The sequence below is a fragment of the Protopterus annectens genome, chromosome 7.part1, assembly GCF_019279795.1.
Source record: "Protopterus annectens isolate FY-2018-M chromosome 7.part1, PAN1.0, whole genome shotgun sequence".
Classification (NCBI taxonomy): Eukaryota; Metazoa; Chordata; order Ceratodontiformes; family Protopteridae; genus Protopterus; species Protopterus annectens.
This window is the reverse complement of record NC_056740.1, coordinates 522,034,223-522,061,831: the sequence shown is the minus strand read 5'-3', so window position 1 is coordinate 522,061,831 and position 27,609 is coordinate 522,034,223. Positions and strand designations below refer to the sequence as shown.

The 27,609-nt window shown below is 40.2% G+C and overlaps 1 protein-coding gene across 6 annotated transcripts in view; it reads left to right on the top strand.

The window, feature by feature from the left end:
- Nucleotides 1-27,609, top strand: part of RAB27A (RAB27A, member RAS oncogene family) — a 1,055,478-nt gene that overhangs the window by 850,958 nt on the left and 176,911 nt on the right. The window lies entirely within an intron of this gene.

Genomic DNA, 27,609 nt, shown 5'->3' with positions numbered 1-27,609 from the left:
GTAAAGTAAAAAGTCAAGCTGTGTATTTGAATTAATTTTTTTTGGGTGGGGGGGTGATCCTATAGCAAATGATGCACTTTTATATGATGTCATATTGAATCATCATGCTCAGTGGACCGAGGTATAAGTCTGGGATGTTGCCATCAGTTACAGAAACGTGCTCAAACAAGTGAGTGTATGCAAAGTCAGCCTAAAAATACACAAGATGATACTACCATCACTTCACAGACCACTTACTTTTTGGTTTCAAATTACAGCTGGATATTTTTTTTAAATTTCAGGTTTTGATTTGGTGACCCTTCACCATAGTGCCCTGCTTTAAATATAAATAAATAAGTAACAGTAGGCTGGCTGAGGAACAGTTGTATAAACGAATGCCATTCTGATGTTTGCTTGGATAGCTTTTAAGTAAAGCATATTGCCCAAAACTCATTTTAACGTTGTACTTCATTTGTAGTAGGGAGTGTAAGCTTTCCCTGTCTCTGAGCAGGTACTTTTGATATTATCTGCCAGTTTTTGCACTGTAGTTTATCTCTCATGCCACAAATGTTTTGTAACTTCAGGTAAATAATTTTATATAACACACATTGTAGGAAAGAAGAACTTTGTGAACTGGAGGTGCAGATGTAGTGCCCAGTCTGCATTTTCTGCTATTTTTTTTAATTCTTATCTGATGTTGGGCAGAGAAAAGGGATATCTTTCGTAAAAGTGCTTTATTATTGCATAGATAGTAGTGCCGTGGCATAGAGGGGTAAATCCCTAAGTTCCAGGTGACCCAGGTTTGATTAGTGCCTTTGGTGACTTAGGTGCTGGCAGGAGAGGATAGATGTGCCTGTCCTCGGGGAAGAAGGGAGGGAACATAAAGAGGGCACACAACCGGTTACAGTTCCATGGCAGAAGCTGGGGAAAGAACCACAGAGTACTTGTTTAGGGTGGGTGGGGTGGCATATCAATATCGACTCCTTGTAGAAGTGAAGAGTGGAGTGGCATAGTTCACCCATTTCATGTCTATCTACTGCATGTTAGTGGGGCACCTGTGGTCAGGGGCATAGAACAGGAAAAACACTCCCAGCAGCAGTTTGACATGTCCCAGGATGCCTTGAACTTCTAACCTGCCCCAAACCTTGTTTAAAGTTACTCCTTGGAAGGTCAGCAGGGGTAGAGAGACTTGACGATGTAGGAGATGCACTGGGGATCTTCTGATGGTCAGTTGAAGGAAACAAAAAAGTGAATAAAAATGTTGTGTAAATAATTACTTCAAGAAGCAAGTTTAAGACCATTTATTTTAGCAAGGTTGAAGACAAACTAAGGGAATGGGGTGGGGGACTTCTCTAGGAAATGAAGAGTAGAGGAAAAAGTGAAAGCTATTTTTTTAGATGTGGTGAAGTAAGATTGTTTCAGAGAGGCAAGAGGCAAACAGTGATAGATCTGCATTTACTGAGCAAAGGTGATTTTATTTGGGAGGGATGACAGAACAGTACAGGAGAATGTTAAAGTATGCTTTGCACCTTTATGGTCATATCTTCTTTTTCATTGAGGAACACAGATGGTTCCTTAAAGGCCGTGATGTAACAGCATGTGTAAAAAGCATTTCTTCAACTGGACCAGATAACAAGCAGATAACCCAGTAGTGGCTAGCAGTTCTTATGGCAGCCATGGCCTGAAAGAAAATTCAGAGTCCAGGTATTTATTACAAATGAACACAATTTAAAGAATGGGGAATCATGATTTTCATTTGGTCCGGGTGTTGGACAGAGTAGTACAAGTTGTTGAAAAACACTTGCTCCTTTCTTGTTCTTTACTTCCTATTCAACGGGAAACTACAGGATACAGCGATTGTATTCACCACATGATTCCATTGTCTTAATTAAGTTGATTCTGATGGAGATGATCTCAATGGGGTCATCAGGAGAAATGCAATGTGTTCCTTTAAAGCTACAGAATAATCTAAACTTTGATATTTAAGTACAGTGTTATAAAATTCACAGTATTGTGTGCTCAACAGCAACATGCCAAGAGTGAGGCAATGTGGCTAAAAAAACAGGATGGAGGAATTTATTTCAGTGGCATGTCTATTGAAATGTACCAGCGAAGAAACCATTGCATCATGGACAATCAGCAACAAAAGGAAGTGAGCCATACCTCTCACAGTATTTCTAAGACTGCATTTGAAATCTCATGCACTTAGTGAGTGTTTTGGAAATGGAAGACAAATTAGGCACACTGCTCCGGAAAGCTTGGTATTGGTGTTTTTGAGCTGCAAAGCAAGTCTTATTAGGAATGTTTCAATGCTCTGAAAATATTGCTAAAACTGAAAAACTTTTGTGGGAGATAACAGAAAACCGGAGTCTAGAAATGTTTCTCTTTTATGGACCAGTGTGTCAAGGTATTTCTTGGTAACCAGGAACTTGCATTGTTAGAATGAAGTGGAATGTAGTTTTATTTTGTGATAGAAAACTGTTAGCGACAAAAAGGGCATATTTTGAGTATTCTGATTTTGGAACAGCATTAATTCTCAGTGTTAGTAGCAAACCACGAGCAGACAGTGCAAACCCCCCCCCCCCCCATATCTCTTTCTCTTGTTTGCTTTGGATTTCTTTTCATGGCATTTTGATATTCTGTGTCCAGGGTTGAAGGTGGCTTCTTAATTCCAACAGTCTCCCCAGCCCCTTTGGTTTGAATTTGTGTCCCTCAGACAGTCCTTGAAAGTATCATAAAAGGCAGACAGGATAATGTGCAGCCTAGGAATATGGGTTGTTTGCAGGAAAAAATCACATTACTGCTTTGGAGCTCTCTGAAAAGACCATGCCATGCAGAGAATGCAGTTTTGAGCATCTTACCTTAGAAAAAGGCTGTAGTCTTCAGATGTTGTTACACATATAGTGTGTGTGTGCACCAAAATTATCATTGTAACTCTAAAGTGGAGAAAACAAGAGATGGCATCATCAGAACCATTAAAGTCCTAAGTAGATGTTACAGATAGCAGGTGCAAAACTAGTTTCAGATGTAGAGTTACAGAAGAAAACCTGAAAGGGGAGGGAGAGTGAGCTGCAGAGCAGGGCATAAATGCTAATGTTCATCATTACGATTTATGATGCTACCGTAGCCTTAGCTGTATGGGTTAAATCTTACACAGGATATAACAGCTGTCTAGCTTCCAAAACTTCAGGGTACTTTTCATGTGCCAAAACTGTTAGCTCGAGCTGAGTTGACTAATAAGGTAGGTTTGGCCACTGAACACTTTAGAGCTTTCCGAACATCGGGAAGAGCTCTCCTGTGTGGTCTTTTGACAATCGATGGTCGGCTAACATTGTTGCGTTGCTGAGCAGATAAGTTCCCTTTGGAAGGAAACCTTCCACATTACTATTTTACTTAAGAAAACTTTGTTTTTCTGAACTAGAAGTACAAGTGCTTTTTACTGTTTTTTTAATCTGGGGAAGAAGTTACATTTTGGCTAATTTCTTATTTTACCCACTTTTGCTGGTAAGCTTCTCCTGGAAACAAGTACCATTTTCAGCTTGAATGTAACTAGAAAGTACCAGTACATCAGTTGTACCTTCTTCCAGTCACAAAAAGAAAGTTAACTAAACAGCATTGCCAGCATAGCGGGCTGTTATTTTGCATCAGCCACAGGTGGATGACTGCACTACGGCCAAAGCTGGTTACTCAGACCACTTAAATTTTTCTTTGGATCCCTCTGATGTAGTCCATACAGCCACCATGCACCCTGTGGGTCAGTCATGTCCTCTGTGGTGGCTGGGGGTCCCTTGGTTGGCAAAAGAGAGTCAGTCTTATGTGTCATGGGAGAGGGGCCAGGGAATCTGTCCATGCTGTGCCCTTCCCTGGGGAAGATGATGTTGGCAATACCAAGTCTGTTTTTTTTCCCGATTCCTGTCAGAAGGTTTACCTTTAAAACCGCGTATTGCAGAAGGGCGAACAGAACATGTCCGAAAGGCAGTCTGCAAGATTTGCAAACGCCGAACGGAAAAAAAGTTTGAATGTGCAATGAGCGAATGCACAGTGAGATTCGCTCATTGCACATTCGACATTCAGGGGCGGATTGCACTATAGTCAGGATCGGAAAATGGTTCCTTTCTCCACTGTAGTGCGATCTTGGAGTTAGAATAATAAAGTAAGGGGGTGTGTGGGGGCGCAGCCCCAGGGGGGCTTGCCCCCTGTTTTACACTTTGTTTTTTTTTCTTCGACCTTCATGTTTGAAAAACAGCAAATCTGCTGTTCGATTTGCTGATTTTCGAACATGAAGGTTTGTCGACATTATCAATTTCATGGTTTCGAGTCGCTCATATGAGCACTCGAACCATGCAATTCGCGGTTTTAAAGGTAAATCCTGTCAGAAAGACAAGAAAATTTAACATTTATCTTCTTCTGTGTCAGTTACTCTGGACAGGACTATTTTAGTGGGCTTGGCTCAGGGTCTTGTTCAGGGCTATGACCCTTCTTGTTAAAGCAGTTTCTGATAAAAGAAGAAGAGATTCCTCTTTCCCTGAAGAAATTCAGGAAATGGAATCTGTAGGGGACTGTGAAGGGATTGAGACAGTTTTTTCTCCTCAGATTTCTGATTCAGTTTCTCAGGAGAATGTGGTATCTAATTCTCCCTGTGAGAGATTCTGTGTGTCTGAAAGTACTTCTAGGATGACTCAGTGTTTTCAGTGGAGAATACTGAGTTTTCTCAGTTCCGAAGAAAATATCTGTTACAACTGGAATTTCCAGAACCTTCCTATTCCTCCAGTTCTATCAGCCTTGGAGGATGTTTTTGTCACATCCTGCATTTTCCCTGACAGATGTTATAAAGTGCCTCACTCTTTCCAATTTTTATACACCAGTTTCAGACTTGATCAGTGTAGGGAAAAAGTGTATTCTTCTGCAGCTTCTATTTTTTTTTTTTTTAGAATTCTAAACTGTCAGGCTCGTGTGCTGAAGTTTATTCTGGCTAATTCTGAAAATCTGAGGAATGTTTTAACATCAGCCTGGCTACATTCTCAGAACCTCCCAGATCATGTCAAAAATGAAATTTTGAATTCTCCCTTGGCTAGAGATTTAATTTTTTGGACATACTGCTACAGATGTTAATCTCTCAGATTTTCAGCCTTCTTTCTCAGAGTCTCTGCTCCCTTGTGCAGCTTTAGGGAAGAAATAAAGAAAATAAACAGATGTAAGGCGATCCTCTCTCGCCTACATTCTATTCTCGGCTCCGACTCGGCCGGTACACTAGCACAAAGTCTCTGATTGGCTGGGCCAAACCCCTATATCCCAGGATGCACTACACCCAAGCCCCCAGATCTCATTTGCCACTCCTAGTGCTAAGACATGGTTTCGAGTTGGCTGTGGCTAAGTACCCTATTTTTTAGTCAAATTTGGGTTTTTTTGTGAGCTCTTTCTTAACATTTAAACAAAACAGCTATTTTAATAGCTATCTTGTTGTCTGAGTGTGTATTGGTTGTTTTAGCTTAAAGTTAAAATTTCTGTGGTAAATTCCCGGTGTTTGGTGGGCCTTAGCCCTACCTTTAGAGCGTTTTAGTTAGAGCTCTATTCCCTTCCTTTCCTTCCTTCAGTGTGTGTTTTTTGGTCCGAATGTCTGGAAAAGAGCATAGGCCTTCTGGTTTTAAAAAATGTACCAAGTGTGGGTACAAGATGTCTATCACAGATGGCCATGACATCTGTGTTTACTGTTTAGGGGCCAAGCACTTGCAAGAGTCTTGCAGTGTTTGCCATGCCTTTTCCTCCAGGGTCCTCCAAGAGAGAAAAAATAAACTGATTTTAAAAGGCTTAATCAGGCCTTCTTTTGAAGAGGCTCTTCAGTCTTCAGAGCCTCGTGGTAAGAAGAAAAGGTAGTCGGTTCCGACCAGTCTGTCGGATCTGCCGGCTAAAAGAGGAAAATCTATGTCTTCATCTTCGGCTCCATTGCCCTCGGAGCCGAGAGATGAGAGACCAAGTTCTGCTTCTCCTTCCTTGGTTCCACTGACTTCGGAGACGATGGAAAGGGGTTTGAAATTGGGATCTCCTCCCTCGGCTCCTAGGGCTTCGGAGACGAGAGAGAGAGGGTCGGCTCCAAGATCGGTTTCGTCGGCTCCTACTTCATTGGCTCTGAGGGAGGCTTTGTTGTTCCTTGAGTCTGCCTCGGCTCCAATATTGTTGGAGCCGATTCAGAGCCAAACTCCTTTGGTGATATTGGAGCCCATAGAGACAGTTTGTCGAGCCCCTTCTATTTCCTCCAAGTCCTCCAGGCTCTCTGATTCGGACCTGGTTGTCCAGAGGCTCCTACAGTCACCGGTCTTTTCCAAATTGCTGTCTGCCCCAGCCCAGTCGGCTCCAGAGCCAGCCTTGCCTGTAGCATCTCTTCCTCCTTCGACAACCCTAGGGTCATCGGAGCTGGGGTTTACAGAATCTGGGGAAGTTGTTGGGTCGGTTCTGAGACCCACTGCTAGTCCATCGGCACCTACCTCTGCTCCAACTTTCTCGATACGTTTGACAGGTCCTGATACTCGTGGCTCTTCGGTCGGGCCTGAGGGGGAGTCATTGGGGCTTCTGACCTCGGCTCCTAGTCTCCGTCTTGGTGCTTCAGCGAGGGGGGCCCAACTCTGGTCAGGGCCTCGGAGGGGGGTCTTTCTACAGACTCTGGTGGACCCGCCTTCGAGCCTATGAGGAGTGCGCTGGCCAAGTCCCTAGTCACTTCTCCGGAATCTGTAGCTCCTTCCCTGGGCACAGCGACTGGAGCCTCTGGTGCACCCCTGTCCTCGGACAGCGGGGCTCCCGGGCCTGAGGATACCTCCTTGTGTGGTCCCTTAGTTTCGGATGGGCCTACAGATTCCTTGTCTGATGAGACCCCTAGGAAAAAGATGTGCAAGAGGAAGCACGTGGACTCCCCAGACGAGTCCGTCACCTCAGACACCGATCTGGATGATGCGGAAGGGTCCCCTAAGTCGTCCTCTGACGATGTCTCATTCTCTGACATACTAGAGATCTTGAGACAGAGAGGCGACTGGCCTTCCAAAGCCCCTTCCGCGGAAGAGTCGGTGTTCCTTAAGGCCTTCGGAGCCCAGCCCTCCGCCTCCTGGGTATCTCCACCCTTCGACGAGTTACTGGACATTATTTGTCGAAGGGTGTGGGAGCACCCTGACTCTGTGGAGCCTGTTCCCACTCATCCCAATAAATTCTTGTTTGCACCCCCCAATAAGCAGTTTCTCACTAAGGGAGTTCCAATAGATGCTATGGTGGTGGCGTCTGCCACTCAACAAGACGTGGCAGAGGCTTCGATGTCTATCCATCCACCTAACAAGGAATCTAGGAGCATGGATAGGTGCAGGAAGCGTACCTTATTTTCAGCAACCTTTACCTTGCGGTCACTGAATTATTTGTGCCATTTCACAAGACTACAAAGGGATCTCGTGAAGGAGTTGGGAGATGCCCTTTTGGGTAATGTGCCTGAAGCGTTGGCTCAGTCTGTCAACGCCCAGCTATCTACCCTGTTGTCCATCATTAACTCGTCCATGAGGCTCATTTCATATGCGGCCGAGGGGACGGGTAGAGCAGCGAGTTCGGGCGTAGCCCTGAGGAGGCAGGCTTGGATGCGCTTGTGTCACTTTGCGGAGGCGTTCAAGTCTTTATTCACAGATGCTCCCTTTAATGGGTCCTCACTCTTTGGACCCAAGGTGAAGGACACCCTCACTAGATGCGAGCAGGAGGGCAAGACCTTGTCTGCCGTCGGGGCCCGTTTTTCGCTTCCCACAAGACCTTATCCCAAGGCTCAGAGGGGAGGGAAGATGTGGTTCAAGAAATCGCAAAGGTCTTTCCCTGCTCATCAATGTGAACCCCCCTCCAGAGGCAGAGGAGGGGGGAATTACTCTGGAAGGCATCGCCCTAGAGGCACCGGAGGCCCCCGCAACACAGGAGACCACGAATCCTTTCGTGGTTCATCCTTCCAACGTCCCTGAGGGACGGCCTGATTGTGCGTCTCCAGAGCCAGTCGGGGGTCGTTTTTCGGGGCACCTGAAAGCCTGGGAGTCCATCACTCAGGATCAGTGGGTGCTCCGGATCATCGCCGGAGGTTACACCATACCCTTTATTCATCCCCCTTCCCCTCCAAGGAAAATACCGGATGTGCCACCCAATCAGAGGGTCCAAGCAGCTACAGAAGTGTTAACGATGCTAGAAAAAGGAGTCATCCAACCAGTCCCTGAAGGCCAGACTGGATTAGGATCTTACTCAAGATTATTTTTGGTGCCAAAAAGAACAGGGGACTTGAGACCTATTCTGGATCTCAGCCGTCTCAACCGCTTCGTGAAGAAGTCCAAGTTCCGGATGGTCACACTACAATCCATTTCCCCATTGCTGGAAAAAGGAGTTTGGATGTGCTCCATCGATCTCAAGGACGCCTATTATCACATCAAGATAGACAAAGCATCCAGGACTCGCTTACGCTTCCGCCTGGGATCCAGTCATTACCAGTTTCGAGCCCTGTCCTTTGGTCTCACCACAGCCCCCAGGGTGTATATCAAGTGCCTGGCAGTGGTAACGGCTCACCTGAGGCGTCTTGGATTCCAGGTGTTTCCGTATCTAGACGACTGGCTCCTCACCGCCCCCACCAAGTATCTGCTCACTCAAGCTGTGACTACCACCATCGAATTAGGTCAATTGCTAGGCATAACATTCAACTGGGAAAAGTCTGTATTGCTGCCATCACAGCGTGTTGCCTTTATAGGTGCAGAGCTAGACTCCATAGAAATGCGAGCCTACCTCCCAACAGAAAGGATAAGGATCTTACAGAACCAGGTCACGGACCTATTACCCCGTCAGAAGGCTCCAGCCAGGTTAGTTCTTCAACTCTTAGGATCTATGGCGGCCACTATTTTGTTAGTTCCAATGGCAAGGCTGCACATGTGAATTCTACAGTGGCTCCTTTCAAGCCAGTGGTCCTTTCAGGAACTCCCGTTGTCCCACCCGATTCTAATCATGGACACTTGTTGGCGGGATCTCCACTGGTGGCTTCTCTCCTCCAACCTGAACCTAGGCAGACCTTTTCACCCCCCTTACCCCATTGCCACTGTCACCACGGATGCTTCCCAGACAGGGGGGGGGGGCATTATCTGGGCAGGACTATCCAAGGCACTTGGCAAGACCACGAGACTCGCTTACATATCAGTGTCCTGGAAATGAGAGCAGTGCTTCTAGCGTTGCAGGCACTTCACAGCTTTCTCCCACTGGGGACAATCACGATCCTTTCAGACAATATGTCGGTGGTTTGGTACCTCAACAAACAGGGAGGAAATAGGTCTTACCCCCTTTGCAGAGAAGCCATGAGAGTGTGGGAATGGGCGATTGCTTCCCAGAGGTCCCTAGTGGCAACGCACATTCCTGGGAAATCCATTGTTATAGCAGACAGGCTGAGCAGGGACATTCTGATGCCCCACGAATGGTCCCTGAACAACCAAGTGGCGGATCGGATCTTCACCCGGTGGGGGTTGCCTTGCTGTGATCTATCTGCCAGTCTGCTGAATGCGAAGTGCGACAACTACTTCTCCCTGATTCCTGCCCAAGGGGAAGAACCCAGGGATGTGCTAGTTCACAAGTGGCCCTCCAGTCTACTCAATGCCTTCCCTCCACTTTCTCTACTGCCCAGACTGATTCAGAAGGCTATCCGTCTGGGAAGCTTCATGATCTTGATAGCCCCATTCTGGCCCCATCAAGTATGGTTTCCATTCCTGAGGAAGTATCCGGTGGATGGTCCCAGGATCCTAGACCCAGTCCCAGAACTCCTGACTCACCAGTCGGGGCAGGCCCATCCATCTCTACGGACTCTTAAGCTAGTGGCCTGGTTGCTCCACTTCCGACCTTAGTCAGGCAGCATGTGTTTTCGCCTGAGGTGGTTCAGATACTGTCCTCTTCACATAAGCCCTCTACCAAGAGTAATTATTTTAGCAAATGGAAAAGATTTGCCTTCTGGGCTCAGCGGCATAACATTGATCCCCTGACAGCCCCTGTTTCAGCAGTATTGGACTTTTTGGCTTCTCTTTTTAGACAAAGCTCTGCGGTTTCTACGCTGAAAGTGCAGTTAGCAGCGATTTCCAATTACCATGTTGCCTTTGACCCTTCTCTCATGAGTCACAAATTGTGTAAGGCCTTTCTTAAAGGAGCTTGGTTGCTTCATCCCCCTATCTCACAGCCAGTTTTACCATGGGATTTGAATGTGGTCCCTGCTGCTTTGACGTCCCCTCCATTCGAACCAGCAACAACTTGTGAGAAAAATTTTTGTCATGGAAAACTGCATTTTTGGTAGCTATTACTTCAGCCAGAAGGGTTTCAGCACTTCAAGCCCTTTCTGCCAAGCCTCCTTATCTCATTTTCCATAAGGACAGAGTATCCCTGAGATTAAACCCATCCTTTCTCCCTAAGGTTTCTTCTGCTCTTTCTCTTCAGCAATCATTTGAGCTTCCAGTCTTCTTTCCTGACTATTCCACCGATGCAGAATACAGATGTCACCAGTTGGATGTGCATAGACAACTATGTCTTTATCTGGATAGAATGCAGCAGGACAGGAAATCAGATCAATTATTTGTTGCCTTTGCAGATAATAAAATTGGCAAACCAGTCACTAAGGCCACTATTGCCAGGTGGATCAGGGATTGTGTATCCTTTATTTATTCATCGACAGGAAGGTCCCTTCCATTTCCAGTTAAAGCACATTCTACTAGAGGTATGGCATCTTCAACAGCTTTCCACTCCAGACTGTCTGTAGATGAAATTTGTGCTGCTGCCACTTGGTCTTCTCCACACACTTTTATTGCTCATTACAAATTAGACTTGGAGTCCAGGAGTCAGGCATCATTTGGCTCCACAGTGCTCGTGAGTGTTTTCCAATGAGCCTCCCAGGATCTAGGTGCTAGGGACGTGGTCCCATCAGTTTAGAATGTAGGTGAGATAGGATCACCTTACATCTTTTAGTTATGTGCTTACCATAACGATAGATGTATGCAATCCATCTCGCCTACCCTCCGGCCCCCTACCTGCAGGATTTGGAGGAAACGCTTTGTGGGGTTTCCACTGAAGGTCTTATTCTCTTCTCTGGATCACGTATCTCTGTGAGTTAGGTGCATGTGAAGGGGACTTTGTGTGGGCAAACAAGATCTGGGGGCTTGGGTGTAGTACATCCTGGGATATAGGGGTTGGCCCAGCCAATCAGACACTTTGTACTAGTGTACCGGCCGAGTCGGTGCCGATTCTCAGCTCCGAGCCCATCAGTTTAGAATGTAGGCGAGATGGATCGCATACATCTATCGTTATGGTAAGTACATAACTAAAAGTTTCAGCAAATGCTGGCAAGAAAGCATTTGAAAGTCAATTGCAGAGAGGTTCTAAAAAGAAAGCTGGAACCCCCAGAACAAAGCACAGACAAATAAGTCTGAATGACAGTATGAGGGACCTTGACCGCCGCCTCCCCAAACAGTCCCTTAATCCTTCCAGAAAGTCTGAATCTCCATTTTCCGCTTTGGCAACAGATTGCTTCAGATATATGGGTACTGAATGTCATCCATCTAGGATTCTAGGCTGTAGTTGGCACTGGGCGGAATCTCTACCTTTTCTGGGAATTCTTCCTCATCCACTGGGAGGAACTTCTACCTCTTCATACAGTTCTTCCTTATCCACCAGGAGGAACTTTTAACTTTTCATGGAATTCTCCCCATCCACCACACTAGTATTTCCTTTTTCCTGTTTTACATCAGGTGCTGTTTCATGGTATAATAAAAGCTGTTCCTCCTGCTTGGTTATGGGAAGGAGTTTATTCAGGAATGTTTTTAGTGCCAAAAGAAAGACAATTCTTGCAGACCAGTTCTGGGTCATTCTTTCCTGAATTATTAGTTGGGAGGGTGGCCTAATGGTTAAGGTTTTGCCTTACACAAACAAGGTGCAGGGTTTGAGTCTCCAGTTAGCCTAGTACTAATCTATAAACCTATAAACCTATACTGCCCGAATTCAAAATGCTTTCACCCCTCCTTCCTCATTTGTGTTTCTTGGTAACCTTAGATGTAAAAGATGCATATCATCACATTGCTATGCATCCAGATTTCAGGCATTTCTTAAAGTTTTGTGGGTCTAGATCACATTATACCTTTTGGACTATTCACTGTTCCAAGAGTTTTCACAAAGTGTCTAGCTCCTGTGATAGCTTACTGCAAGCTATCCACATTTTTACATAATTTGACAACTGCCTTATCTTTGCAGAGTATTTTTCAAAGTCCGTACCCTCTCTCTTTCTCCTGTCAGAGATCTCCTACACAGGCTGGGATTCTGAGAGAACATTCAAAACTCTTTTCTTAATCCGCCACAGAGGACTGTGTTTCTGGGTGCCTGCTGGACACCTCAGTAGAAAAAGCTTTTCTTCCACAGGAAAAATAGATCTGAATTTAGATCTATTCCATGGTTATTCCATGTTTTTTCCAGTAAGACTTCCTACTTAGTGATGTTTTTTCCAGTAAGACTTCCTACTTAGTGAGGGAATACCTCAGGATTCTGGGTCTTCCACACTGTAATGATATCTGAAATTTCTTTGGTTCCAGCATCAACACCCATTAAAGTGCAGGATTTTAGGGACACAAAAGACAGACCAAGACTTAAACATAAGAAGTGCTAGCTCTTATAAATACACTTATCTCTTTGAATTATCAGTGGTCCCCAGGATCTCTTTAAGTGTTTATTCCACAGTGATGTGGTACATAAACATACAAGGGTGAAACAGATCTTAATAACTATGCAGACTAGCCATTTTAGCATGAGATATTGCTTTACAGCACAGTCTCACTCTACAGGCATCGTACATTCTGTCAGAGCAAATTTGTGTCACAGACAAGCTGAGCGGGACCAGGGCAGACCCTCATGAATGGAAACTGAATCGGGGGCTTTTCAAGATTTGATCCATCTATTGGGAATTCTTCATGTAGACCGTTTTGCCTTCCCTCTAAGCAATGAGCTGGCACAATTCCATTACAGGAATCCAACCAAGAAGGCCTGGAAGATGGATGCCTTTTCTTTTTTTTTTTTTTTAATTGACATAAATTTTCTTGTATACCTATATCCTTTCCAGTGATATCCAGAGTACATCTGAAGATTCAGAAGGACTCCCCAAAGATCTTTATGATGGCTCCCTTCTGGCCTAGGCAACAGTGACTCTTCCTTCTTTTGGAATTGGCCAGGGGCAATAATTACAAGCTTCCTCATAGACAGGATTTACTCGCATAAGATCATGGGTGTTTGATACATCCTGACCCCAAACAACTGCAACTGACTGCCTGGATGATAGGATTTTAATACCTTTTAGGCACCTGCTTTCTCATAATGTGCAACAGGTAGTAATGGTGCCAAGAAAATCATGTATTAGCAAATGGAAACATTTTCTAATTGGTGCCAGTAAAAGAATTGGCACCTATTCAGGGCTTGCGTTTCTCTGGTTTTACAGTATGTCTTACTCCTCTGTCAAGGTTCATTTGTCTGGTATTTCAGCATGTCTGTCCATGGATCCTCTCAGTGCAGTCTCATGTTAAAATGTTTTTGAAAGGGGTTTTGCATATGAAGCCTCCAGTAAACCAGTCTCTTCACCTTGGGATCTTACTTTTTGCATTACAGAATCTGCACATCTGGCCGACTTGAGGTTCTTAACATGGAAAACAGTTTAACTCATTGATCTGACTTCTGCAAGAAGATTATCTGAGTTGCAAGCTCTTATGGTGTGGGTCAGCCTAATCTCTTTTTCCAGCAAGGTATGGTTTCTTTGAGAAATAATGCTTCCTTTATGCCTAAAGTCATATCCACATTTGGGTCTATCCATATGTGAATCCAAAAATGAGGGAGAAAGGGTATTTCCTTCTATTGTTGTCCACAGACAAGTTTAGTACTATCTTGACAGAATAAAATGTTTCAGAACTTCTGATCAGTTGCTCATTTCTTGTGAAGTAAGAAGAAAGGACAGCCTGTGTCAGTGCTCGTCTCAGGCTATTACCCTTTGTTATTCTCAGCATGACAAAACTATTCCAGTCAGGGTCAAGGCTTGCTCTTCGAGAGTCTTGGCTTCATCTGTGGCTTTTTTTTTTTTTTTTTTTTTGAAAAGGGTTGGACTCTGGACATATTCTAGAAGCAGCAACTTGGTCCTCCATGTATACTTTCACAAAGCACTGTAAACTACATTCTTTTTCCAGGTCTAGATTGGCTTTCCTAGGACGATTCTCAAGCAACTCCTGGACATGTATCCTTCCCTCCTGCCAGTCGGTCTAAGCTATGATAATCCACCCATATAGTTAAGGCTACTGCAGCAGTAATCATAACAATGAACATAGTACAGTTGTGTGAGTAAATGTCCCATAACAGTCGGTGTTCAAATGATCACTGCTGCAGCTACCTCTCTCCACCCCTCCTATTTTTATTTTTTTTATGCCAGGCTGTGGACATGAATTCTTTTTTTGTTTGTTTTCTTAGTGATGTCCTGTCAGGGCTTAGCTTCCCTCTCTGTTGGCATGAAATCTTTGAAAGGCTTGGCACCTAAAACTGACCATTTTAGTCAGATCAGCGTGAACTCACTAATGGCTTAGGCACATGAAAGGTGCTCTAAAGCTTTGGGAGTTGGCTGGCTGTTGTATATCCTGTGTATCTATATTGCTAAGGATACTGCAGCAGTGATCAGTTGAATATGTACTGTTCTGGTACGCTTAATTACACAAGTGCGCTTTCTTTGCAGGAAAGTAAAAGGTTACCTGCAAAGACTTGAAGTTTCATGAAGCCTTAGAATATAAGGGGGTACCCTAAGAGATGGGAGAGTTTTGGATAGGTTAAGAGAATCACAGTCTCATGTTCTGTACATGTAGTCTTTCTCTATTTCATGGCAGTCAGAATAGAAATTGCAATTAACATTAAATTTCCTGTTTTGTCTCCCTTTGTTGGGTTGGGTTGTGTTTGACAGTCGCTGATATTCATAAATGTAGCACAATGTATCGAAGGGTTTTTTTTTTTTTAAAACATTCCAATTTCACGTAATGGTGATAATGTGGCTTGGTGTTCGTTTAAAATTAATGTTATTGTAGTTGGGTGCAGTAACATCTAGTTTAGGTGCATGTCTAACCCCATTCTCTGAAACATGTAAAGTTGAAAAAAAAAACACTTGATCACATTGAGTATCTCCTGTACCAGTATTACTTAATCATAAATAATGGGTATTGCTTTTATAATTGTATTTTCTTGAAGATGTGGCTCTATTTGTAATTCAGAAATAAGCACAAAACACATTTTGTTTCTTAAGATCTTGTGTTCTCTTGGAATCATCACTACTACCAGGAAAGTGAAAACGTTTGGTATAATTTTGACATTAAATATTCTTCAGGTTAGACGGATAGTTTATTTAAAACATGTATACAAATCTTGTAATGTGTTTGTATTACAAGGTGGGCAGCCAGTGAAATTTTCAATGCACACCAAATGGCATAATCTTGTCATTTAGTCTCAAAAACACTGTTAAGATGCAGTATACAGTTCTGAAGGTATTAATTAAAAGGTGAAGTCTACCAACTTGGTAAAAAAAGCAAAAAACGTTTTTTCAGCTTTCCTTGTAATTTGAGCTGCTTAGCCTTTAGCAGACCTGCACAATACCTAACTATCCTTTTTTTCTACAGTGTAACCATGTTTATGTCCTTTTTTCTATTCTCATGATGTTACATTTAATATCATTAAAGGTGAGGTCATTCCTAGTACACCAGGTATTTATGTTTTGCAGACAATCTTTTAGAACTTCAGAATAATTTATTCATGTAAATGTGTTAATCAATTTGCATTCATTTCCATATTTGGTTATCCATAGTCTGTGAATGGAGACTAGTCCAAAAAGAAGTAGGCCCTTCACAGAGCCCTGTGAGACATGCTAGCAAATCCTCTTAGAACAGAAAGGTCATCCCTCCCTTTGACTTTGGTCCTGTTCTGTAATCAGTGTTCTACACGTAGAAATATGTATGAACTGACATTTAATGCCATTGTTTTGTTGACTATTCCTTTATGTGGTATAGGCCTAAATGCCTTAGTAAGGTCAAAATAAGCAGTACACATTTTCAATAGTTATCAAATGCTGATGTTATCTCTTCAAACATGCCACAAAATTCAGAAGACAAGCTCTCCCTTTAACAACCCATGGTGTTCCTCCGGTGTCATTTTGGGTAAGCACGACTGTCTGTTTATCCATGATTGTACATAAAGCATTGACGAGGCTGATGGTTCTAAAATTGCTTGGGCTGATATGACTCACCCTTCTTCCCCTCTGTGAACTGGTACAGCCTGCTACTGCAGATCGGAAATGTGTCCGCACATATGAACATTTATTTCACATGATTGGTAGGCATTACATTTTCATTGATTGTTTGTAGGAGACCAACAGCTATGTTGATTGGTCCCACAGAACTTGAGATGTGAATTTTACTTGTGACAGCAAATATGACATCTGTTATTATGTAAGGGATGCCTCCCCTTGTCAGTATAGCACACTGACATGTTTATTTTCTTTCTCGGGACTTTGCAATGATTTCTTTCCTGGAACCATGTTTGCCATGCCCTGTGGCTGGGTGATCATTTCATTGTTTTTGATAACCTGTTACATTTACAACTGTGTATTTTTAATTTTCTGACAAAATTAAAAAAACTAGCAAAACCCCAAAAGTGCTCCTGGACAAAATACCACCATAAGCTCCACACAAATGCACTGGGTTAAAAACGTCTTTATTCACCAATAAAATTTAGATTAAGCGCTTTCATCCCATTTGAATCACTCTGGGACTTCTTCAGAACAAAGTGCAAAATAAAATATCTCTACTTCTATATTACAACCTGTTACTGTGATTAAATAATTTAAAGACAAAGCATAAAAACCATTCCAAAAAAATAGTTCCAAAAAATAAACACACATTGTAGGAAAACCTTGTTAATATAGTCTAAAAACTTTAAACCTAAACTTAATGTTTAAGAGATAAATTGTCTTAAAAATCATTCTTTTAGATAACATTAATGATAAATAGCGTTTACAAGAAATTGAACCCACAATCAAAGATCCAGAGCCCTTTGCTTCAACACAGGAAGCAATGAAACATAATTGTTGAGCCCTGGTGCAACTCCAGCATTTAATCTAATAATCCAAATACAGTTCTTTCAATTCAGTTTGCAGTTCCCACCAACCACCTTTTATACTCTGTGGCACAACTTCTAATATTCCAAATTTATGTTTAGTATTACCTTGACAGGTTAATGTATGTTTATATAGGGCATTATTTGCATTGCTCTTGGCTATAGCATATATGTGTTCATATATTCTGGATCTCAGTTTCCTCTCAGTTTCGCCAACATACAAATTTTGACATGTTTGGCAAATACAGATATATATCACACCCTTAGTATTACAGTTATCTTTATGTAACCTGATACCATGCCTAAAACCTTTTAGGTGTATGAAGTCACTGTCCAAAATATAAGGACATTGATTGCATTGACCACACTTAGTTGTGCCTTTAAATGTCAGGGAAATTTAATGTTGTACGTTCCATAAAATATTTTATGTTCTTGCCTGTTTTATAAACAAACATTGGGAATTGTCCCAAAATATTGTAATTTTTTGAATTCCCTTAGAATATGTTCCACTTCTTTAATATAGCCTTAAGTGTCTTTTCTCCTACAGCAGATGGTATAACCATACTCGTGTTAAACCTTGGGTTGTCTCTGTGATCACGGGATGTTAAAATCACCTCACCACTATTGAGCAGGGGTTTGTATTTATTCCCCCACCCTCCCAGCATCTCATTACCAGTTGTGGTAAGGATTTTGTCTGGGTAACCCCTAACTTTAAACATATTGGTTATTAATTCAACTTCACACAAAAATGCCTCTTTATCAGAGCACATTCTGGCTGCTCTCACGAGCTGCCCTTTAAAAATATTTTTCATATTGTACAAAGGATTGCAGCTTTGAAAGTCAAGATAACTGTTTGAAAAAATTTCTTTCCTAAAAACCTTCGATGAAAATGTGTTGTTCTCTGTCTTTGAAAAGGATCACATCTAAATAACTGATGGAATCTTTTTGTGAAATGCAATGTAAATTTGAAATACGTACATATTTGATTTATATATTCCACAAACCCATGAACGTCAACCTGGTCATCCTTCCAAAGGATGAAAATTTCATCTAAATAATGGAAGTATGTATACCAGTGCTCTTTATAAGCACTGGTAGAAATGTGCATTTTTTCCCAAGCATATAAGACCAGGTTGGCATAAGTGGGGGCACGTGGCCTCCATTGCCACCCCTTGGACCTGTTTGCAATGATTACCTTTGAAAGTGAAAAAATTGTTCATGAGGATGTGATCCATGGTTGCCATAATAAAATTAATCATAATGTCAATTAGCCTGGTCAACTGTCTGATAGCGTCTTAAAACAAATCTAAACCCACACGATGGGGAATGAAGGTGAACAGGTCAACCACGTCTATTGTAGATAAAATACAACTGTCATTATATCATCTTTCATTAAATTTTGACAAAAAAATCTCAAGAATCCTTCAACAGGTGATCCACAGATTTTAGTGATTCTTTCAAAATCCTGTCTACGAAAGTGCGTAAAGGGTAGGTAGAACTATTGTGTGCAGAGATAATCACTCTAAATGGTGGCTGTTGTAAATATTTGTGCACATTTGGCATGCCAAAAGCTATTGGTGTTAAGGGATGTACCGTCTTCATAAAATTGTACACTTCCTCTGAAATCACATTTTGAAAAAAGGAGTCTTCCAAGAATAGTTGAATTTTTCTATGTGCAAGAGAAACCTCATTCCTGGAGGAAATTTGATATTTGTCGGTAACAGAAAAAATTGTGTTCACTATGTTGACGTAATCCACGCTGTTAAATAAAATAACACCCCCACCCTTGTCAGGCTTCATTATTCTGGTCAAATTTTCATGTCTTAACTTACTGACCAAGAATTCTTCTTCCTTACTAAGATTAGCATGTTTTCTGTAAGAGTCTTGTCTAAGTTCATTATATGTGTCACTCTCACAGGCTTTTTCAAAGGCTTGAACTATAAGGTGCAATGGGGGGTTGAAACTACTCTTTTCCCTCAACCTTTGACTTTGGGAAGGACCATTTACTTCCTGTCGTTTAAACAAGACTTTAAAGTTTAGCTTTCTTGTAAACAATTTAAGCTCCGTAATCGTATCTACTGTGTCTGTCCTAAAAGTAGGAACAAATTTAAAGCCATTCCTAAAAATAGAAAAATATGTTGAGTCTCTCAAGTGTTCTGTATAACTAAAAATGTTAAAACCTTCCAAGGAATAACATACTCCTTCGTTACTGACATTGATACTTTTAACATCGTCTAAATCTCCTACCTGTGTGAATTTCTGTAACCTCCCCTGTTCTTCCCTCTGTTGTTTCTTGGTGAGTATGGTTTTGCTAAAAAAACTTTCTGCATATTTCTATTTTCTATATGTTCAGACCTTCTTAAAGGGGGTAGTTGGTGTCATATACCTCATGTGTTTGGTCATAGTTAGTTTATTCTTCATTAAAAACTTCCTCATTATGCATAGGATAGGGTCACCTTGTGTATCCCTCTGATGAATATATTTCTATATGTATTTCACTTGCCACAGTTTAATGTATGACACTGTAATGCAATAATGTGCGGTACTGATGAATGTAATGTGTGGCACTGATGCAGCAATCTGTGGTACTGATGAATGTATTTCTATATGTATTCAGTATGTAAAATTTCTATTTTCTGTTGGAGCTTTTCTCCTCGGGCCTCCGCTGAAAATGGGCATTTGTAGCCCAGTTGGACAAACCTGGTCAACAAATATAAAATAAATAAACAAAATTGTTCCTTTCGTTTTTGTCATCCCCACCCAAGAAAGTCCTGGGCATTGGATGTTTCTTGTTATAATCTAAATCACCCCTAAGCAATTTTTTCCTCTTATGCTCTAAATTTAACTTTACATTATTCGCAACCTTTTCAAAAATCCGTTCATAATGACCTACATTTACTTCAAACAACAAATCATTCACAAGTAATGCATTTGGTTTATCAAGTTCATCAAACAGTAATTGAATACATTTGTTATTAGTTTTAATAATAAAGTCCATTAAGTCCAACCCAAAACGGTCAACCATTGCAAATAATTCATTCAGATTACAGTCATTAACTTGTATTCCATCAGGGAATTTAAATAGTCGCAGGCCTTAGGAACATGTCTTTTCTTTAAACTTTCCTCCAGATAGAGATTGTCACACTGGAGGTTACGTACCTTGTGTAACAGATTCTCAAAGTCCTTCATAGTGCTGTTAAATGACTTGTGTTCACCCCTGGCCGTCTGTTGACTGTTTATACTGGAAAATAGAACATATTTCTTAATCCATTCATTGAAATTTGTGAAGCTCCTACCGTGAGCAGTTGTATTAGAAATATAATCTGCAGGCCTTTGTGTGCACTCACAGAGAAATCACCCTGATTACCAAGTACAAAACTGGGGTAAACCATTTCCCTCCTTCCCACTTCCGTTAACGTTGAAGGTGTTTGGAGTGAGTCAATTCTTTTGGTGAGTTCAGAAACCTGCTGTGCCAGGGTAGAAATAATTTGAACCAAATCCCCTTCAGTGGAAGTGGAATTGCCAGGTGAATTATTAAAGATGTTATGTGTATTGTTGCAAGAAATGTCAGTGGTATGATCCATATTACCATCGTGTCAGTCTCAGTGGATTAGACTGTAAACCAGTGGAAATGTTGAAGTACTCCACTATAATCCAGACAGTGTCGGGCATGAAGTTTTGCCACTTTTGAGCGGAACCAAAAACAAGTAATCCAAAACCACCTGTTCATTAGAAGCACTCAAACGTAGACTAGTAAAACCCAAAAAGTGCTCCTGGGCATAACACCACCATAAGCTCCACAAGAATGCACTGGGTTAAAATATCTTTATTCACCAATAAAACTTAGGTTAAGTGCTTTCATCCCTATTGAATTACTCTGGGACGTCTTCAGAACAAAGTGCAAAATAAAATATCCCTACATATAGTACAACCAATTATCGTCATTAAATAATTTAAAGGCAAAGCATACAAATCATTCCAAAAAATAGCTCCAAAAAATAAACGCACATTGTAGGAAAAGCCTGTTAATATAGTCTAAAAACTTTAAAACCTAAACTTAATATTTAAGAGATAAATTGTCTTAAAAAGTAATTCTTTTAGATAGCATTAATGATAAATAGCGTTTACAAGAAATTGAACCCATAATCAAAGGTCCAGAGTCCTTTGCCTCAATACAGGAAGCAATGAAACATAATCATTGAGCCCTGGTGCAACTCCAGCATTTAATCTAATAATGCAATACAGTTCTTTCAATTCAATTTACAGTTCTCACCAACCACCTCTTATACTCTGTGGCACAGCTTCTAATATTCCAAATTTATGTTTAGTATTACCTTGACAGGTTAATATATGTTTATATAGGGCATTATTTGCATTGCCCGTGGCTGTAGCATATAGGTGTTCTTATATTCTGGATCTCCATTTCCACTCAGTTTTGCCAACATACAAATTTTGACATGTTTGGTAAATACAGATATATATCACACCCTTAATAATAGAGTTACCATTATGTAACCTGATACCATACCTAAAACCATTTAGGTGTATGAAGTAACTGTCCAAAATATAAGGACATTGATTGCATCGACCACACTTAGTACAAGCCTTTGAGTGTTAGGGGGAAATTTAATGTTGTATGTTCGATGGGATATTTTATGCTGTTGCTTGTTTTATAAACAAAAATTGGGAATTGTCCCAAAATATTTTAAATTTCTGAATTCCCTCGGAATATGTTCCAATTCTTCTTTACTATAGCCTTAAGTGCCTTTTCTCCTACACCAGATGGTATAACCATACTCGTGTTAAACCTTGGGTAGTCTCTGTGATCACGGGATGTTAAAATTATCTCACCACTATTGAGAAGAGGTTTGTATTTATTCCTCCACCTTTCCAGCATCTCGTTAACAATTGTGGTAAGAATTTTGTCCAGGTAACCCCTAACTTTAAACATATTGGTTATCAATTCGACTTTATACAATAATTCCTCCTTATTAGAGCACATTCTGGTTGCTCTCACAAGCTGCCCTTTAAAAATGTTTTCTTATCGTACAAAGGATGGCAGCTTTGAAAGTCGAGTTAACTGTTCGAAAAGTTTCTTTCCTAAAAACCTTCTATGAAAACTTGTTCTCCTTGTCTTTGAAAAGGGTCACATCTGAATAACTGATGGAATCTTTTGAAAAATGCTATGTAAATATGAAATGCGTACATATTTGATTTATATTTTTCACAAACCCATCAACATCAATCTGGTCATCCTTCCAAAGAATGACAATATCATCCAAATCATGGAAGTATGTATACCAGTGTTCTTTATAAGCACTGGTAGAAATGTACTTTTTTCCCAAGCATATAATACCAGGTTGGCATAAGTGGGGGCACATATGGCCCCCATTGCCACCCCTTGGACCTGTTTGTAGTGATCACCTTCAAAAGTGAAAAAAATCGTTCGTGAGGATGGGATCCATGGTTGCCATAATAAAATTAATCATAGTGTCACTTAGCCTGGTCAACTGTCTGATAGCTTCATAAAACAAATCTAAACCCACATGATGGGGAATGGAGGTGAACAGGTCAATCACATCTATTGTAGATAAAATACAACTGTCATTATACCCTCTTTCATTAAATTTTGACAAAATAATCTGTAGAATCAGGTGATCCACAGATTTTAGTGATTCTTTCAAAATCATGTCCACAAAATTGCATAAAGGGTAGGTGAAATTATTGTGTGCAGAGATAATCACCCTAAACGGCTGTACACATTTGTGCACTTTTGGAAATTTTAAAATAAACAATTATTCTTGCTTTCACTCCTTGGGACCAAACTGAATTCATAGTTAAATCTGAAAGATTTAAAAAGAAAAGTAAATAGTTTCTATACTTTATTTAATCTAACCTTTTTTTAAAACAAAGGTCATCTTGAATGCATAATAGTACCTCTTTTTTAGCTGTTTACCTTTTTAATTTTGTTTTTTATTTTTAACTTGCCTTTGTTTATCGTACCTTAGTGGTATGTATTTATTAATACAAACACTGATAATGACAGAGGTCTTATTGCTGGTATCCTGAGCAGATTTAACTAGTTACTGAGGACATTCCTGTTTTCCTCAAGTCCAGTGCTGTATTTAGGGCAAGGTTCAGGAGGCAACTGCCCCCGGCAGCAGGCACAAACTGTTTGTGGACATGATCGTCCGGTACCGATGGTGCAGGAGTGCAGTAGTGGCACTGCTTTGTCACGGTTTCATAAACGAATGCTGATACTAAATTTGCTGTCATGGCTGAAGGTGTCACTTGTGTGGTTATTTAACTTTAGCATTCTGTGTAACATTAGCGGTTTAGAACAGAAGATGCTTTTTTTGTCCTCAAGTTCAAGAATGTTTTGAGGTGAGTACCAGTACAGGGATTTGCACGTGGCATCTGATGATGTGGACGTAGTTGTGGCAAGGTCATTTATTGCACCATAAATTCCACTGGGGAGGTCTATAAAGGGTGAGTTATTTATTTATGAATGAGTTTGATTTTTGCTCTCTGCTAGAGATGTTGTTTTCATGATCTGTGCTGAATATAGTGGATGGGCGGGGAGCACTTAGATCATGGGATTATTAGTATGATAAATATGGTATTGCCACCCCTAGGTGGTCTGCCAAATGTTTTTTTTTTTTTTTCTTCAAATTGATTTGATTAGCAGTCAGTTATCTTTGGGCTAGGTATGCAATATTAAGCAGTTTATCCAGTCAGTATTTGAGTACCTAAAATCCCTAATAGGGATTATATTTTCACTGATATTTCTATCCTGGAGTTTAGTTAAGAATTCTTCATGCTGTGCAGGGAGATTTGCATGGTTGATTCCTGTATTGTGCTCAGTGATACTGATTTTAATTATTGTATGAATATTTTCTGGTTGTGAGCTGATTTCTTGGCATACTTGTCAACCTGATCCACTGAAGCTGTACGAATGAGAAGAGGTGTACCTTCATTTGTTAACCATATACTGTCTTGGTAGGTAGGTTAGTAAATGAAGGATGCACAACAGAATACTGTTATATATGCAGATGTGCTGTTATGCAAGACATTTTATCAAATCATACAGTACAGGACTGTAGTAATGTTGTTGTGTCTTTCGGCTTTTCCCGGTTAGGGGTCGCCACAGCGGAACTCCGGTCCGCTAATTATTGGCAGTAGATTTTTACGTGCCGGGTTGCTGGCCCTGATGCACAACCTTCAACAAAGGTACACCCATTTACACATGTATAGTAATGTAATGTTGTTATATACTCTTCTGATGTTGTTTGTCTTCTGAGTGAGATTGTGCATGAAAAGGATCATCAGATCAGTTAAGTTACCTGGTTAAAAAAATGTTAAATAAATAAATGAATAACTGAATGAATGGATAGTCCCAAGTCTGTAACTGATATCCTAAAACCCATCTAAGTAGCCAACCAGTGGTTTTCTTCTTGTGAACCTATATTGATGAATGTCAGTCTCTGATGAGCTATCTTTTGGTTAGGCTGCTGTTATTGTGTAAAATAATTTCCCGTGGCTGTACTTAGCCTGACAAGTTGACTGCTAAGGAGCTTTGCTCATCAATAAATGTTTGTGAATTGAATTACTTCAGGCCAAAAGAAGGAGGTAAAGGGATCTAATGTAGAAAGTTTTTAATTTTGGCTCTCCTGTGTTTCTTCAATCTCAAGTTCTTTGGAAATCACTTGCTCACACACATTAGAGCAAAAGCAGTGATTAGTTGAGGACACCGTGTGCTGTTTTGGGGGATTTCACCTTTCCTTAATTTTATGCATCTGTGGAGCAGATATAGCTAAGTTTGGGGTGTTGAGGGGAAAGGGGCTCATACATATTTCACTTCATTGTAATGACTGAGGCGCTGTGAGTGATCATGCTCTGATCTAGAGGCAGCCTTAATTTTACTTAAAGTAGCTCACAAATCTGATAAAAACCCTACAATGTAGTTACTGATAACCAATATAAAATAGTTAAAAGGCTTGCTGAGTTTTCAGCAGCTATCCCAGTAAATCCGCTCCGAGTATGAAGAGCTAATACGGGTGTCTGTGGTAGATAAAGTAAAATATGACTGTGGAGCACATTGAAGTTGCTTTACAGCATCCTAATCAGTGATGTGAGCAGCCTTACTGCTACATGTTGTTGAAATTTTTATATCCTTTCAAACTACTGAGCTTTATTTACATTTGCCACCACATATTACTAACTCAGATTCGTATCGTACCATGGTATGTTTCTGTAGTAACAGTTCTAAATTCTGAGTTTCATAATTACTACACGAAGTCTAAGGTTGCTGTACCTGGAATATTTTCTTTTCTCTGTGATGTTTGCGGTCTCAGATTTACTATATATACAAGTAGCATGGGTGTATGATGTATGCCTTAATACAAAAAATAAATTTTAAGGAGAAAACAGCTTGTCAACATTTAGTCTTCATAAAATCTGTTGATTTATTTATTCATTCATTTTCTTAATTCCTGTACTCACAATTCCAGATCTCAGAACTACCTTAGGGAGCCATTTGTGACAAATGGCCTACATTTATGGGTCTTGCAGTGTCAGTTTCTAAGCAACCTAAGTAGCATTATGTTGCAAATCAACCATAATTGCTTGTTTTTACTAGAGGCAAATCTGGATTTTGGCTATAGAAGAACACGAGAGTTAATATACAAATGATCTTTAATAAAAGAATTAGCAACATTTTTTTAAACATAGTTATTAGAGTATATGATAATAATCTCATGCATAAAAATTCTGATTAATTGAGTGACAAGTTCACATACATGTACTTGATGTTATTAATGAAACCTCCATTATATTTTTAATTAATAAACAATATATGTCAAGGAATCTTATACAGAAAAAAATGTGTTTTAATAACTGAGTGACAAATTTATACATCTATGCTATTAATCAAAACTTGGTGTTAGTCCTAATTAATAATAAATATATACAGATAGATATGTATTTGTTTTATCCTTGTTTGCATTTATCATGTGCTGAAATGTAATGAAAATATGTTACTAGTATACTGGGTAGCAATATGTTATGGCCAAACTTCAGCATAGTGACTGTAACATAATTCAGGAGTTTTCCCTTTCTTTGCAGTTGTGGAACCCTAAAGGTGATTTATTTTAATTCCTGGAATGTAGTGGCAGAGCCCCCCACCCACACATAAAAGAATGTTTTGTATTATTAGTTGCTACTCGCAAATATAGCTTAATGATTTACATTTGTGATCATTTAGTTAAATTATTTTAACTGACGATAAATTTTATCGCCGTTGAGGTTGTTCAGTATTTTTTCTTTTGGTCAATGTCATTATGATAATTCATTCATAATTCTTTATATAGTCATAAACGGGTTTGATCCTGTTGAGAAAAAGTACTGAAATATTGACATCCTTTTGGTTGACTTGCTTTGGTCAACAGAAACAGAAGGTCAACAGGCGTGCAAAATTGACAATTCCCACTATTTCACTGATCTCAGAATAAGTATATAATTATCAAGGGGTGTGGGGAGCACAGGGGCGGGGGCTTTCCCCACTGCAAAAACACTTGCTTTTAATTTTGCTTGCTCCATGTTTAATCCTCAGAGCACACCAAAGTTTTGTTGTCCACGTTCATGTGTCGATGGTTCGAACAATATTTTAGCTATTTTGAAATACTACATATACATATATATGTGTATGCATGTAAATATATATATTTATATATATATATATATATATATATATATATATATATATATATATATATATATATATATATGTGTGTGTGTGTGTGTGTGTATTGAAAACCTACATAAATACATAGACATGCACATATATCTTTGTGTATGTATATGTGTATACACACACATATATATATATATATATATATATATATATATATATATATATATATATATATATATATATATATGGGTCGCTGTTAGAATGTTGAAACACTGTTTACTTTTGCTAAATGGGGAGTGGGAAATTAAAGAAGGCATGTAGTTTGCACGTACCTTTAGTTGTAATTCAACGTATAGTGTTGATTTACAACTAACGAAGCTATCGCTGACATTGTGCCACAGTGGGGATAAGGGAATATTCCCTTTTCCTCACTGTAGTGCGATCTTGGAGTGTGAATAATAAAGTAGGGGGGGGGGGGTGCAGGGGGCTTGCCCCCCTGCATAACTCTGTTTAAAGGTTTTTTTTTGTACGCTTTTTTATTTTATTTTAATTTCTTTAGCGAAAGTGCATAGTCGACAGTATGCACTTTCGCTAAAGTGTATTATCGGAAACACAATTCGATGGATTGTGTTTTTGATAATACAACAGTGACCCTTGTGTATTTGTGTAATATATATATATATATATATATATATATATATATATATATATATATATATATATATATATATATATATATATATATATATATATATATA